Source organism: Rhinopithecus roxellana, chromosome 4, assembly GCF_007565055.1.
Source record: "Rhinopithecus roxellana isolate Shanxi Qingling chromosome 4, ASM756505v1, whole genome shotgun sequence".
Taxonomy (NCBI): Eukaryota; Metazoa; Chordata; class Mammalia; order Primates; family Cercopithecidae; genus Rhinopithecus; species Rhinopithecus roxellana.
This window is the reverse complement of record NC_044552.1, coordinates 56,232,732-56,250,044: the sequence shown is the minus strand read 5'-3', so window position 1 is coordinate 56,250,044 and position 17,313 is coordinate 56,232,732. Positions and strand designations below refer to the sequence as shown.

At 37.6% G+C, this 17,313-nt stretch overlaps 1 protein-coding gene across 2 annotated transcripts in view; it reads right to left on the bottom strand.

Annotated features, from left to right (window-relative positions):
• The window catches only part of PTCHD4 (patched domain containing 4), a 195,173-nt gene that overhangs the window by 1,922 nt on the left and 175,938 nt on the right, over window positions 1-17,313 (bottom strand). The gene's annotated exons all lie outside the window — the stretch shown is intronic.

Sequence of the window (17,313 nt, the reverse complement as noted above, 5' to 3'; positions counted from 1 at the left end):
GAAAAAGAAAATAATAATTATTTTTATTTCCTCCTATGGCTCAAGTGAATTCCTTATAGTTTATCTATGCTAAACAGCACTTTATACTCTAATCTTCAAAGGGCTGTGATCCTCCTATCAGGACCTCAAAAGCTGAGTTATGGACAGGATACATTCGGTCCTCATTTCACTTGAGCAAAGCCCAAATTTATTGATATTCTGGGAAAAATGAAACATGTACTGTCTGTTCTATTAATATGACAAATTGTAAATATAATGTTACATTATTACATGAGTTTTTCCCCTGAACGCATATTTTCTTCCTAAATAGACAGTAAGTTGTCAAGGGCAGGGGCTGTTATTTGTGTGCCTTCAAATGACCCTTAACATCATGTCAAGTGCTTGGTTAGCTGATTCATTGACTGACAGTTCCTAACTTTTGTTTCAAGCTGATTTATATGCTGATTTAAAAGGATGTTAAACACTTAAAAATGGCTCTATAATAATAATAATAATAATATATAATAATAATAATAATGTTGATAATCTCCTTGGTGGCCAAATGGCTTAGAAACCAATTTCCACAGACTTGATTAATTAGCTCCGGATGTGAGTAAAAAGTAAAGAAAAAAAAATCTGCCACGTCAGGGCAAGACCTTCGGGGTGAAAAATCTTAGCAAGCACTTCCTTTGAGCTCCTCATAGAGCTCTGATTCACGTGAGATGGATACTGACTAAATAATTCTGACTGTTTCATTAAAGTAAATGAAGAATGCTTGTTTTAAACTAATGTTTGCATGTCTTTTGATAAGAGTAAGTAGGCAAAAGGCTTAGTCAACAAATATTACTTGAACACCCACTGTGTATCAGACTCTAGTGGCTACTGAGCTGTAATTTTGAGGAATTTCACAGCTCTTAAGATGCTACCATTTTCTTACTAGCAAAAGAAGAAAGCAGCTGGGTAAATAAAGGTATTATACCATATCTGCAATTTTCCCTTTTTTCACTTCCCTGAATTGGACCTATCAAGGACCATCTACAATATATCCATTGGTAGCTTTCTGAGTGAGTGGAAATCTTCATAGATCACTCTTGCCCTTGTGGGCATAGCAATACTACCTAGGAACCTTTTCTGTGAATGGATACAAGCTGTGCTTGGGCTGTTCTCCAAGAAATCCATTAGACAAAGACATACCTGAAAGGCACAAAATGACTTAGTTTATGAAAACCTGGAACATGGATTTCTGTGTGGCACTTAGATATTGAGTTAGGTGTTACAAACTTAATTTACTTAGTAGTGCTCTAATAAAGATACAATAGCTGGGGTCTTACTGCAATCGCTCTGAATTTGCACTGCCGATAGCTTTTGCTAACTGACCTACATAATTCTTCTCTTTCTTTTATTTCAGACTACAATGTACGTCCTTAAAAATATTATTTCCCAGCCTAGTTTTCAACTAGAGGTGGTTCATGTGACATAGTTCTGGACAATGCAATGTAACTGAAAGTCATCTAAGGATGCTTGTTAGAAAACCAGAGGACACCTTGTTTGAAATAGTATAATGAAGCCACTAGTAAGAGTTCTTGTCTGCCTCCTTTTGGAATTCTCTTTTAAGAAAACCAAATCTCCATTTGACTAAGCCATTGTAGGTAAGGCTGTTACTTGCTGCTGAATCCATTACTAACCAACAACGTTTCGTAGGTCAGCTAACATTTACCAAAAACCTCTTTTAAGATGATCTAAGAATTCTTGCTGCATAGCTGTAGTATTTACAGACTTAAGTGTATTTAATGCAATGTTTGATTTTTAAAGACACATTGGCCAAACTTTTGGTAGTTTTTATTAATTATTAATAGTTACTAAAGGAAGCTAGGCATTGGAATTCTTTTTACCTCAAATGTAAAGCCTATTTATTCTTCAAAGCTGTCTCTTATGGGTCTCCAATCAAGAAACATAAGTTTATCATAGCAAGTAGAAAGGTTTGTGTAAACTGCATTTAGGTAAAAGGCATTTATTTTTTTCATTTGGAGGTAATGAACTGTTCCTTCTTGCATTTTATCATGATCTCAACATATGTGTATTAAATTTAGTCTAATGATTCTTAACAATGTTAATTGTTCATTCCTATCTTCGGCAAAACTCCTTGAAAAGACAGAATACAGTACTTGCTCTATTATTCCCTTGACTAAAACACAATGTTAGAATAAGGGTTAAGGTAATTAAAATAATTATTTAACGAGAGCACCTCTCCTCAGAAATGAGGACTCCTGCTATCTTTGTAGTCACAAGGTGGGGAAAGGCTACATAGAGCTACAGCTAAATTTGGCTTACCTTTGATAGTGGTCATTTTTATGGAACATTAGGTACATTATGTAGGCCAGATTTTTGCTTTATGTAGTACAAAGGCCCGTAGGTGTAGGAAGATGATACTAAACCATATTAGATTAGGTAACCACTTTAAATGTGGTCGAGACTGAAAATACAATTTCCAAACTTGTTTGGAGATGGTATGTTTCATTCTACTCATATGTTTTGATATTTTATAGGATTTTATAGGATTTTCCTATTGATATTCACTCATTTGACTGTCACAATAATCTGCCCATTTACTAGCAGTTCAAATTTATTGCCTGCTCCAGCCAAGGTAATTGTCTTTCACTGCCCTGTGTGCATGTTCCTGATTAGTCTTATCTTCTTAGCTTCGTTTATGATATTTTCTGTCCCTTAAAATACTTTCCTCAATTCTGGTCATATTAAAATTCTATTCATTGGTCTGTTAAGGGTCAGTTCAATTCTCTTCTTTGCTGTGAATCTATTTCTAATGATTCCAGTCAGATATATATATTCCTTAAATTTTTATTGCGCTAATTAGTCACCTTTTTGGCCCTCAACCATGTGCTGTTTTCCTCTGGAATTAAATGGTTTTCTCAAGATATGTTCTATCTCTTGGTTGGATTGCAAATTCTTCATGGCTAGAGAATGCATTTTATCTTACTTTTATACTCTGCAGGACATCTGGTAAAGTGATAGATGCCCCAAAGATGATCATTAACTTCTTATTGAATTAAATAAACTGTAATTCTTGATTCTAGATGGGTCAAAAAATGAATATTTTTATTACTTATTCTAAAATTTATTCTACATCTTTTTACCTATATAAATATCGACTGTATCCAGAAGAGCTATACACTATTTACTTTCATTCAATCCAATATATATTTATTTAGAGTTTGTTATGTAAGAACTTTTGCTAGTTGATATATAAGATATAGAGGTAAACAAGAAACACAATCTTTTCAACAACTGTCTGTCCAGGAAGTCATTTTCACTTAATTCTGAGACCAATATTATAGCTTCTAATGCAACTGCTTTTAAAATAGGGATATATGCCTAAAAAATTATATTGGCACTTGTAACAAAACCATCAATACTTCCCTAAAAATAAAGAAGCAAGAGCATGAGTTAAGAAGAGAATATGTCAGAGTGATTTTTCTTTTTGTAGATATTACTTATATTGTCATATAATGAGAAAATATACTGTTGTGAAAACAGCTTATTTATTTTAAGCTCTTGCTAATGCATATAGAATGTCTATATTTGTCAAAATGCTAGATATTGTTAGGATTTTAGATTTAAAAATAACCTTAATTAATATGAAATAACTGTGTGTAGTATCAATGGAATTAATTGTATGGAGAGATAAAAGTTTAATAAAAGTTTCATTTGTTTAATCCAGGTTTCCCAACCTGGCACTATTGACTCTTTGGACTGGATCATTCTTTGTTGTCAGGGACTGTCACGAACTTTGGAGGATGTTTAGCACCATTCCATTACCTACTAGATGCCAGTTGTACACCCCACAGTTGCAACAACCAAATATTTCTTCAGATATTGTCAAATGCTGTCTGTGAGGCAAATTTGGCCTCAGTTGAAAATTACTGGTTTAGTCAAAAGAAAAAAGAAATAGTATACTCACTCACACACACACATACTTATCTGTTTCTGATTATAAAATCAGGACACATTTCCAAGGAAAATTTGGGAAAGATGAAAAATAGTGGTGAAACAAATTATTCCATAATCCCACGACACAGAAAACTGCTGTTAACAACTTCAAGTATTTATTCCAGTCATTTGTTTATTATCTTCCAAGCTTCTGTATGTTTGTATGTGTGTGTATGTATATATTTATCTGTGTATCTATCTAGCCATCTATTCAGATAGGTAACTACCTATATAACTAATTCAAAGAACTGGATTGCTACCAACCAAAAAGTGGGATTTAGGATTACTCTTGCCACTCTGTTCAGAGGCCAGTCAACCATGGAGAACCTGTTTTCCAATCTCTGTGGTGTTTTCTGTCTTGGTTTCTTACTTTTCACTTTGGTTTCCATTCTGAGGCTGGAACCATTTTTTGAGCATCTGCTCTCTTGAAAGAAGTCCCAACTTTCTCTGTAGCTTTTTCGAATAGTATTTTACTCCCTGAAGTTCCACCCTTACTCAGAGAGTCTTAATCTAATTCAAGTCATCCACCTCAAACTGATACACCAGTGTCCACCCCAAAGACACTGGTGGCCCACCATTTCAGGCGATGCATGGATCAGATGTAAATGTGACATGCCCCACTGAATGATGATTAGAACTACATTATATTATTTCCCAGTACCCAGTCCTAACTGTTCTTTGCATCTCTATCATTTTCCCACCAAAATCTTTAATTCTCACCTGAGGCCACTGCTTATTTTAAGAACAACTCCATTCAAGTTCTGGACTCGTTTTACATGCAGTTAGCTAACACACAAAGAGGAATTTTGTTCTTACTAAGTAGCGCTGTATGCTGTGTACTGTGAAAATGCAGCTGATTCTTTCTGAGGGATCAGGGAAAGCTTCAAAAGGTTTAGGCAGAGGATGATGTTAATGACAGTCTAGGCTGATGAGATAACATGAATAGAGACAGAAACTCCTGTGAACTACGAAGAGGTAGGTGTGTATTTAAAGTTTATAATTGCTATTTTTTTCCTTCAGTAGAGATTAGCTCGCTGGTATAGGGAGCTGGTATACTATTGTCCAAAGTACATTTTTAACTTAAAGTTCCAAAATCTGACTGCCACACTTGGTCATGATTTCCCTGAATTATATTAGTATATATTTGCATACTGTATTAGAATAATATAATAAGTAACTCACTCGGGACATTATTAGATGACTAATATTTCCTTTGGCACAGTTTTTTGAAATAAAAGAGGGAATTCCTAAGGGTAAAAAAGAGTTTGATAGAGGAAAAACTGGGAGAAAAATTCAAGAAGGGAGATGAATAGAAATAATAGGGGTGTGTGTGTGTGTGTGTGTGTGTGTGTGTGTGTGTGTTGAATGCTCCACAAGTCTGATGGGATGCTGATGGGGAGACCTCTTTCCAAATGAAAGCAATTGGAAGCATTGTGTAACAATAAGGAAAACATACATGGCAGCTTGCTAACATATCCCCATTTAACAATTATTTGGTAAGTTCTGCTATTTGCAATTGAGCCATATGAAAAAGATAAAGATCATGAAAGTTCTTCATGGTCATGGTAGTGCAGGTCTGCCAGAGTGAATATTTAAATGTTTTAAATTTAAAAAATTATTGTTACCAAACAAAACTGATATCAGTCTTTATTGAGGTGGGGAGCACTCAGAACTGGTTATAATTCCATTTGAACCTCTAGTAATCATTCTCCGACAAATAAAGATGACTTCTAAAGTAAGATGGATCTTCTCTGAGAACCAGCTCCAGCCTACCTGTAAGAACATTTTTCCAAACTCCTACTCTTCTAATGTAAGCTTCCATGTTGTAATTGCATCTAATGTTGCTGTAGGAAAACTCTCTGGTGACATAGTTAGGCCTAAAGAGAAGTTTTTCTTTTTTCTTTTTTTTTTTTGAGACGGAGTCTGACTTTTTTATTCAGGCCATAGTGCAGTGGCGAGATCTCAGCTCCCTGCAACCTCTGCCTCCCAGGTTCAAGCAATTCTTCTGCCTCAGCCTCCTGAGTAACTGAGATTATGGCACCCGCCCCCACACCTGGCTGATTTTTGTATTTTCAGTAGAGATGGGTTTCACCACATTGGCCAGGCTGGTCTCAAACTCCCGACCTCAAGTAATCCACTGCCTTGGCCTCCCAAAGTGCTGGGATTATAGGTGCGAGCCATGGTGCTGGCAAGTTTTTTTCCAGAGCAATGTTATTCTATAAATCCAATATAATTTTTACAGTTGCTATTTTAATCCTACACTCAACCTCTCCAAAACCTACAATTCCAAAGAAAATACTTTTAACAAGGATCAAATTCCATTGAAATTAGTTGTAACTGACTCAATTAATGCTCTCTACTGAGTTTTTCTTTGCTATACTGCTTTAATAAGCATGATCTGTGATTTCTAGTTTATTTTAATCAGCAGAATTAGAATTCTCTACATTTGCCTTCCGAAGACATACTAGTGGATATCTCTTTTCACTTGAACATGTTAATCAAGATGTGAAAACTTGACACCGATATCAGAGACGTAAAGAAATAGAGGTTAAAAAAAATACTCCTTTTTATGACCTGTTCCAAAGAAATCTTACTACTTTCCCTTAGCAGTTATTTCTGCATTTGGTCAGCTACAGTTTCAATAATTGTGTTTGTGAAAATCACCCCTGATTATGACATCCCAGCACCAACTAAATGAATGAATAATGAATGAAAAAATAAAATCACAGTCAACTGAAAACTCAGTCCAGCAAAGCGGATGAAAAAAAGTCTGGATAATGCATCAGTATTTTAAGTTATTGTTCACTTCTTTGGCATTATGTGGGATCATTTATCCATTGTTCCTTCTCTTTAGCTAGCTGATTCCTACTTAGCATGATCTCAAACATAATCTCACCACTCGAACATGTGTCATCTCTAATACTTTCCGCTTGCCCTATTCACCCCCATTCCACCAGCTTAGACGTCTCTCCTCTGTATTCCAACCCAAATCACAGTACTTACTATACACTAGACTGAGATTGCCCATTGGTGGGCCCATCTTTTATCAGGTCCAGAAACTCCTCACTGGCCAGGTTAGGCACTTGCCTTTTTCACTTTTGTATATTAATTATTGGCTTATGGTAAACCCTCAATAAATGTTTTTAAAACTGAATTGGCCATGATCTACATGTAGGAATTTTAAAGATATTTGAAAACATTCTTCTTGTAATAGTTACTGTAATGATACTAGCTTAACAATAACAGGTATAATGATATAAATATATTAATTTATATTTATTATATTTTATGAAATTAATATTTACTCTACATTTTAATAGAATTATATATTTTATATAACCTGTTTATAAAATTTATTGAGTAATTAAATATACATTATAACTTTAATAATAATAAATGTTACTATTTATCATTAGTTGTTACAATAATTATTATTAACAGCCCTATATTCTGCAATGGGTTTTGTGAAATAGATATTATTTGCCTCATTTTACTGAGAAGGAAACTTGCTGAGTGTCACCCAATGATTCTGAATTTTTCTTCCATTTCCTCCTCTGTTCAGTTCACGTTGGTAGAGGTGGCAATAGATGTCAATTATACCTAATTGGGAAATTAGCATATTATTCATTAATTTGGCTGGTTCAGGACTATGGTTGTCTAACAGAGAATGGAATAGGAAATGAAATTACTTGTTCTATGTTGTTCTTTGACAGGGTAGAAACGGGTTCATAAGACATTTGCCTAAAAGATGATGAACTCTTTAGATATTTTCTCATCCCCATAATGTCTAGGTCTTGAGGTGATGATCAGTGTGTATTTGTATACTGACTGCTTCTAATTTAATATCATCTAAAGTAAATAGATGCTTATCAAGCCCCAAAGTTTGCTCAATTCAGACAATGGCCAAAGCGTCTACCTCTTGGTTCTTATATAGCCCACAAAGGGTAGAGGGTGTTCAACAGGAATTCTCTAAGTTGCTACTGCCAGGGATATATATGATGGTTTTACCTGGAAACGTTTGATAATGTTGTTCAATGAGGGAGGTCCTCGCTTCATCTTGTCCTTAAACAGGAAGTGACTTTTCTTGAAATATTCCCATCCCAGTACAAAATGGGTCAGAGTAAAGCACAGAGAATAGAGCCGGGCGCGGTGGCTCATGCCTGTAATCCCAGTACTCTGGGAGGCCGAGGCAGGCAGATCACAAGGTCAGGAGATCAAGACCATCCTGGCTAACACGGTGAAACCCTGTCTCTACTAAAAATACAAAAAATTAGCCAGGCGTGGTGGTGGGTGCCTGTAGTCCCAGCTACTTGGGAGGCTAAGGCAGGAGAATGGGGTGAACCCGGGAGGCAAAGCTTGCAGTGAGCCGAGACTGCTCATATCTGTATCTATATATATATGAAGAGAGAGAAAAAGAGAGAAGAGAAATGGCAATAGAGATGGGAGATGGGGATGTCCTAAAACTTGTTGACAATTACAGTCAAGATTTTCATACTCAAAGTGGGCAAAACTTGGTAATTAACACTATTTGATATTGTAGTTAGTAGCACATTCCCCCAGAACAGACTGCTTGAGTTTAAATCCCATATCTCCTACTTCCTAGATCTGTGACCTTGGGCAATTTCTGTAAGCCTCCATGTATCTGTTTCCTCATCTGTAAGAAAGGGTGACAGTGAGATGTACTTCATGGGATTGTTAGGCATTTTAGATAAGTTAGTACATGTGCTTGGAACACAGTAAGTGCTACATTGAATGGAAAACCACAGTGCTGGCAACTGCAGGACAATTGCTATGGAGAACGTTCCAAATTGTTGGACTTGGAATGCCAGCTTCTGAATGCAGCTTGGTTACTGATGTCTTTACTGCCCCAGCTGAGTTGGCTTTTTGGGGGGAGATTCCCGGAGCTCTCTTTTCAGCTTTCCTTGCTGCAGGGCCTTGGCGCTGCCAAAAGATGAAGCACCACTGCGGAGCCAGCACACACAGGATGGCTTGCTTTCCTGCTCTCTCTCCTTCCCTGGTAAACAGCCACTATCAGGAAGTTTTTAATTTTCTTCTCTGTACCTTCCATGCTTTTCAAGTTTTAGAAAATGAATATACGGGGCCAGGTGCAGTGACTCACACCTGTAATCCCAGCATTTTGGGAGGCTGAGGCTGGTGGATCACTTGAGGTCAGGAGTTTGAGACCAGCCTGGCCAACATGGTGAGATCTTGTCTCTACTGAAAAAAAAAAAAAAAAAGTACAAAAAATTAACTTTTAATTACATGTGGTTACGCATGCCTATAATCCCAGCTACTTGGGAGGCTGAAGTGGGAGGACTGCTTGAACCTGGGAGGCGGGGGTTGCAGTGAGCTGAGATCATGCCACTGCACTCCAGCCTAGGTGACAACAGAGTGAGACTCTGTCTCAAAAAAATAAATAAATAAATAAAATAAGATTGAGGAAGGAAATGCAGCCTCTGAGGGCTGGGTGCTGTCAAGCAGGGCATGGTGCTGCCAGGAGTTGTTCTGGCATTCCCAGCTGTGTTGAGTGTGATCTTCTCGACCACAGACGACCTCACAAAACAGCATCAGACAAGGCCATTCTATGACCAGGATGAACCGAGACAAAACAAGACCCCTCCATAATCAGAACCAAGCCTGAACAAAACACAAACATTGTCCAAAACTTAAAATGGACCAAATCTCTTCCTGTCAAAAGTGATAGTAGTAACTGCCAGTTCTTTACCAATCACAGCTTACCCTTACTCTAGTATTCTCTCCATCTAGGTATAATAATTACTAAGATAACTATGATTAAGATAATCAGTCACAGAACTACCCTCTCTTCTTGACAGTAAACAACCATGCTCCCTTGAATTCTCTTCCAAAACATCTAACATTTGCAACAATCATTTAAGTCCATTTTAACACCTTCTTCCTAAAATACTCCATGGTCCCTGATGGTGTGGGTTTTTCCTCATTGTAATTAGTCAATACACCTAAATATGTTCAATGATAGTAGTATTCTTGGTGGTCTGGCTGAAGGATGCTGGTATTTTATAACAAATATTTTTGGAAAATAAAATGCACTAAAACTTTTGTTATCATTGCTGATTTATAAGTACGTTTCATTTGAGTACAGGAGTTATAACAGGAACATTGGGTGAGAATTAAGCCCAGAAGGATTTGAATATCCAAACCATGCCACCACTTAAAAGGGGTGGCTTCCTGGTAATATGTTAGTTGTGTTATCACTGAAAAGAGAATGCCAGTTGGGCATATGAGAAGTGGGAAGATATTCTAAGATGATAACATGAACATTAACATAGAAGAAGGGAGGAAGAGCCATGTGGAACTAAAAATTCATTGCTTTAGGCAGAGAAGAGCAATTAATGGAATAATCTGGAGTGGGGTTGAAAATCTTACAACTGTCAAGAGGAAGGAATTGGTAGTTTATAAACTAAATACAAGCATATACTTAAAAAAATTAAGACCTAGAATAAAAAAGAAAATAATAAATATAAGAACTTGCAGAAATAACAATTATGACAATCTTAGCATTTGTTGAACTATACACATTTAAGGAATAAAAATTAATTCTTTCATCTGAAGGACATTTCCTGAATGCTGCCCAGTAATATATGGTAAAATGTCATCACTTTGAAGTTTAATAACTTCTTTTTGTCCCATTTGAAAACCATATCACATCCATATGCCCGAATTTAACAGTTCATTAATTATAAGCTCTGGAAATCTTTTATCCTATAAAGAGTAAAACGGATGCTGACTTAGAATTTTTACAATATGAAGAGCTGGAGAATGTTTTTAAAATGTCTGATTCAGTCATTAGGATGTATTTATGAAATGGAAGGAATCTGACTTTGTAAACTTAGATTATGCACAGTTTTGATTTCTGCTAAATATGATTCAAGAGAAAAATCTTCAAAGTTGTAGCACAGATGCTTGATAAAAGCATAATACTTCAGAGGACAAGTTTTTTACGAGCATCTCTGAATGTTTTGTGGCCTTTCTTACTAATGAAGATGAAATAAAAACATTCCACAGCTGGATTTTTTTCTGAACAGAATGCCCTGAAGCCAATGGAAAACCAATTAAACCAAAAGTTCAGAAATGATTGTGATCATTGGAAGAATCATTAAATTAATCAACCAGAACTTCCTTTTTGATTTAACTCTGATTGGTTGATTAACTCTACCAGAGATCTATTTTTTTTTTTTTTTTTTTTTTTTTTTTTTGAGATGGAGTCTTGCTCATCGCCCAGGCTGGAGTGCAGTGGCGCGATCTCCGCTCACTGCAAGCTCCGCCTCGCGGGTTCACACCATTCTCCTGTCTCAACCTCCAGAGTAGCTGGGACTACAGGCGCCCGCCACTACGCCTGGCTAGTTTTTTTTTTTTTTTTTTTTTTTTTTTTTGTATTTTTAGCAGAGACAGGGTTTCACTGTGTTAGGCAGGATGGTCTCGATCTCCTGACCTCGTGATCCACCCGCCTCGGCCTCCCAAAGTGCTGGGATTATAGGCGTGAGCCACCGCGCCCAGCCCTTTTTTTTTTTTTTTTTTTTTTTTTTTTTGAGATAGAGTCTCGCTCTGTCACCAGGGTGGAGTGCAGTGGTGCAATCTTGGCTCACTACAACCTCCGCCTCCCGGGTTCAAGTGATTTTCCTGCCTCAGTCTCCCAAGTAGCTGGGACTACAGGCGTGTGCCATCACACCCAGCTAATTTTTGTCCTTTTAGTAGAGACAGGATTTCACCATGTTGGGAAGGATGGTTTCTATCTCTTGACCTCATGATCCGCCCACCTCAGCCTCCCAAAGTATTGGGATTACAGGCGTGAGCCACCACGGCCAGGCTATTAGAGATCTTTGTAAAATGCATTAGACTTTTGTTCCTCTTCTGTATCTAGTCCTGACAAAATGAAAAAGAAAAGGTTGTATGTGTAGCAATTAAAAAGATGCACTGTGGAGTCAGGCATTTTGTTCCCAGTTCTGGCTCCATATATTGAATAATATATTTTGGAGTCATCATTCTCTCATGCATTAATAATCAAGAGGCAATGTGGTATACGGGTCAAGGCATCAGGCTATGTGGGTTTAAGTTTCTTCTCTATCATCTATTAGATGGGCAAATGAACTACTCCATGGCTTGATTTGCTAACCTGCAAAATGGAGAGAATAACAGTGTCTGCTTCAAAGACTTGCTGTGTTAAAGGAAACACAGATACATGAGTCCCTGTACAAATATCTGGTACACAATTACTGTGCTCCCTTAAATGTTAACTATTAGTGAGTAATATTATATAGTTGTAGCAGCATAGGGATTTAAGTTGAATGTGTATCAGGCCTAGAGCAGAGTTTTAAAGTTTTCTTCTCTGATTATTTTGAAATTTGCCTTTTTTGTCCTCAGAAGTTAATTGTGGAAAAATGCTCATTAACAAAGGATTTAGTTAACTGGATTAAACTAATTGAGGCATTCCTTATATGTATGTTCTTATTCAGAATAAGCTAATAGAGTTGGTTTCATTTAGTAGGGAGAAGCTGAAAGAGCTTTCTTGTCTCTAATTTATTCTGCAAATAACAGCAAACCAGTCACACTCAGAAGGAGAACACAGTCGAGCTGCTGGGCAGCCAGCTGAGTTCTATCAGCCCATGGGGCAGAGAGACCTTTGCCAGAGGACTCTCTTAGAAGTGACAGGAGCAGGAGTCAATTGAACTTATTCCTGACGAGTACAGTCCAGGCTTCCTTTCAAACGGAAAAGGCCCTCTTCTCACCACGGTTTGCTGCAATCAGTCCCCTTTCAGCAGTCCACAGCTTAGCTTTGGCCTTATTACAACATAAATTTATAAACAGAAGTTCTTTCAAAAAATATTTGGTGTTAATTCTTGAAGTCAGGGAATTGAGGATAGGGGGTGGGGAAGATAGCAGCATGGCAGAGAGGTCGGGAGCACCAGTTCTGGTTTTTATGCCTGGTTCAGTCCCCATCTGCATTACTTCCCAACTAGATAACCTTCAACAAGAAACTGCTCCATGTAGTCTTCCTCATATGCAGGACAAAGAATGCAAACTCCTATCTTACTGTGTTGCTGAGAGTAGTAAATGAGATCATCTGTATAAAGTGCCCTTGGCACTTACTAAACATTCAATAAATGTTAGCTGTCATTTTTATTTATGGATGAACATTAATTTGGGATCTTAGCTATATACTCACAGTATATCAAAATACACTTCTAGGATTCATTCTTGAAGTTATCAGTAGAAATGAAGTCAATCATGATAACATGCCAGAATATTTATTGCTCTCTTGTGATAAATTTTATTCTTTCTTTCCATCTTGATAATGTCCATGGACTTTGTCCTGCTCATTTGCATTAGGCAAAGATTCATCAAGAAACAATAATAAGGGCTGGGTGTGGTGGCTCACGCCTGTAATCGCAGCACTTTGGGAGGCTGAGGCAGGTAGATAATCTGAGGTCGAGAGTTCGAGACCAGCCTGGCCAACATGGTGAAACCTCGACTCCACTAAAAATACAAAAAAATTAGCTGGGCGTGGTGGTGCATGCCTGTAATCCCAGCTACTGGGGGAGGCTGAGGCAGGGGAATCGCTTGAACCTGTGAGATGGAGGTTGCAGTGAGCTCAGATTGTGCCACTGTGCTACAGCCTTGGCGACAAAGTGAGACTGTCTCAAAAAAGAAGAAAAAAAAAAGAAACAGTAATAAGAAACAGTCAAATGAAGACCCACCCATACAGCTATGACTATAAAATAGCTAACTGGATCTTAGGGAAAGATGAGCTTGGCCACGTGACTACCAGAAAGTTTAGACAAATGATCTGAAGGCTTCTAAAACTATAAAAAACTCTAGGGTTTTTCCAGTAGTTACAGAACAAAACAAAACAGGTCCACATTGTTTCTTTTCAGACCATATTCACTTATAATTAACTGACAACAACCTAGTGTTGAGAAATGTTAAATAAAGAGCCGATAAAAGCATGTTAGCAGCTTGTAAACTTTCTCTTTGATACTCCTTGAGATTTCTCAAGAGGTAGATTATTTAACATTGACATGGGAACTTCAATAAGATAGCCTGCCTTTCAAAGAAATCAAACAACAAATCAGCAGATACTAATTAAGCACCTGCCATATGCAAATCATGGTGCTACCTGAGAAACAGTCAACTTTTTCCCTAACATATGTAACCTCCTTCCACGTGCCCAACAAGTACATAAGCTGCACAGGTATTTTCTAGAATTTGGAAAGTTCTTCCGTATTTAGAATTGGAATTCGTCACGAAATTTCCAAAATTTGCTCCCAGTTGTATCCTTGTATGCCAAGTATTTTGCCACATATCCATACTTCAGATACTGGAGATAGTAGCATGGTATGTTCCGTCTACTCCAGGTCAATCGTCTCATTACTTTAACTTTTACTCAGATGCCGTCTGCATAGGATTCCACTTGGAGTGTCATATAGCAGTGAAAGTGCCTTGAAACCAAAGCCTGTGTCTTTCGTTTGCCCTTCAGTACCTAGCAGTGTCATGGGGATAACGGGTACTAAATAAATATTTTTGAATCTAGTGCTAAGATGTTTTGTAGATAAACTTGCTAAGCTCAAAAGCAGACTGAGGTTTTGGGGAGTAGCCGATGATAACCTTGTGATCATCTCTTAACTACAGTTAAGGAAGATGACACAGAGATGAACATTTACATGCTGCAAATTGTTATACTTCTTTCATCTTCTGTACTGTAGTGGGTAGTGACACTCTCTTCTAATGCGATGATTGAGATGATTTCTGCAACTGATGTGGTCCAGTCAGTACTGCACAAATTCTGTCTTCACCAACAGTGGAGATCCTCAAAGAAAAGAAACCCGTTTCTCTCTTATGAGGCAGAGTATCCTAATAATACCTTTTGAATAAGTTTACCAAGTCTATGAATGAACTAATAAATGCTTTAAAAAATAGGTTTTCTCTACCAGATCATTGTTTTCCATGAAGAAGCGTTAGTTTGATTTGTTAGCGGAGTTGCCTGCCACTTTAATGCTAAGAAAAGATGTTACTACATGGAAGTGTATATGTGGAAATTATTTCCATATTCAATTTTAGGAGTTAATCTTCTATGAAAATGTAAATACTCCTGGGAAGACTCATTTTACAAGCACAGTAGTTTTTTATTTCTTTTGATGAACGGGTTTTTCATATTCTTTCCTAAGGTATTGATAAAGTAGGCTAGGTACAAAGGAAGAACCGACTAAGTGGGGAGATGTACACAAAGGGATCCTGGGGAACACTGCTGTATCTGAATCCCATTAACTCCCTGTGAGGCAGGCATATTATGCTGTCCTCTCATTTAATGGTTAAGAAATGGAGGCTCAGAAGAATCAGAGACATGAAAATGTACAGAGTTCTTTTGGTAGACAGAACCAAAACCCAAATCATCAGACTCTTACTCCAGTGTAAGGGGACTGATCTCCTTGAGGATCAGTCTTGAGGGCAATGACTGTGTCTTGCCATCATTCCTGTATCATCTTTTCTTACGTCAGTACTTGGCACTCAGTAAATATAAATTTTTTTTTGTAAAATTGCAGAATGAATGTGTGCCTCTGAGCTCCCATGTTTTCTGGTGTTCGAGAATTTTTAGATCAAGATGATTGTTCTCTAATTCCTGTGTTTCCACGAAGAGGGTACTCCCTGCTCCAGTTTCATTTGGGTAGTGCTAAGGAGTACATTTCTACTCCTTCTTTTCACTTTTCAACTATTCTTCTCCAAGCACTGGAAACCACTGATCTGATGATGAGAGTCTGATAACCCCTTGCCGCAATTTATCAATAGGTTGGCTGCTATTCCTCTAAAACAGTAAGTAAGTGGAATCTCATTTCTGTCTCCTGCATTACTTGAATAACAGACAAGTAAGAAGTGCCAAGACTTGCTCTCAGCTTTCTCATTCCATGCGTGAGGCAGTCCTGGCCCTATGTTGTGAAAGGATGCCAGTCACCCGTCTCTTAACATTGGTCTCTGGCATTCTGTTTCCAACAGCAACTGAATTTATGAGGCAAACCACAGTCCTCCATGTACTTGGCTGCTAAGTAATTCCTGGGGAGGGAGATGCCATTAAGACCTAATTCTCCCTTCAGGTGAGGAAAGAAAATCTAGATTTTGGATTTGTTAGGTGGAGATTCCTACATTGGCTTCTGGTCCCAAATAAGGTCTCGATTCCAGCTTTTCCAAGGACTCTGGGAAACACTGTGCTTTTATTTATAAGGATGACAGCTTGACTCTTATTTAGCTTCTTTGGTGTATTCTCTACTACAAAAAGCCCAGCAAGGAGGATAGTTGATTGATTGAGATGACAGATTGCCACACATTATTTATGCGATGACTAGTGAGAGTACATCTCTAACTTCATAGACATGCCATAAATATACCACACTGAAGCTACAGTTTTTTATTCTATATCTGTTATCATTTCATCCTTTCTTTTCTTTTCTTTTTTTTTTTGAGACAGAGTCTCGCTCTGTTGCCCAGGCTGGAGTGCAGTGGCACTCTGCACCCTCTGCTTCTTGGGTTCAAGCGATTCTCCTACCTCACCCTCTTGAGTAGCTGGGACTACAGGTGCCTGCCACCATGCCTGGCTAATTTTTTGTATTTTTAGTAGAGACAGGGTTTCACCATGGTAGCCAGGATGGTCTCGATCTCCTGACCTCGTGATCTGCCTGCCTCGACCTCTCAAAGTGCTGGGATTACAGGCGTGAGTCACTGCACCCAGCCATCAATTCATCCTTTCAAAACATCATTCTATATTTTAAAAACTGCATTTTAAACTATCATAATCCCATATCTAAAATTGTAGGTAACCTCCAGAGACTTCTGGTGTAATATTAATTTTTAAATTTCTGCATAAAAAAGCACCTCTCCCATTATTAGACCTGATCCTGTGCTTCTCAGTGATTTCCCCTACACAGTAATTAGTCAAAACTATAAAACATATACTGTGTTTAGGAACTTTACTCATTGAACAAGAATGAAAGCATGGGGCCAGCAAAAGACAATCTTATGAGTAATGCTGGAAATTCAGCAACAATTTAATGTGTACATGCTACCACTCACATTTTTTCAAGGATTCCTGTAAATAAAGTAAACACAAAGACCTGAGCTAAGCAGCAGCGAATTGATCAGTTTGCTTGTGGTAAAACTAGATAGGAGTATACTTCTACCCCCCAACCTGATGTAGATGACTAGTATTTAAAATCAAAGTCACTTCAGAGAGAGATGCATCCCTTGCAAGAGGAGAGAGGTCATGCCACCAGTGAGAAAATGAAGAGGTATAAGAACAAAGGAAAG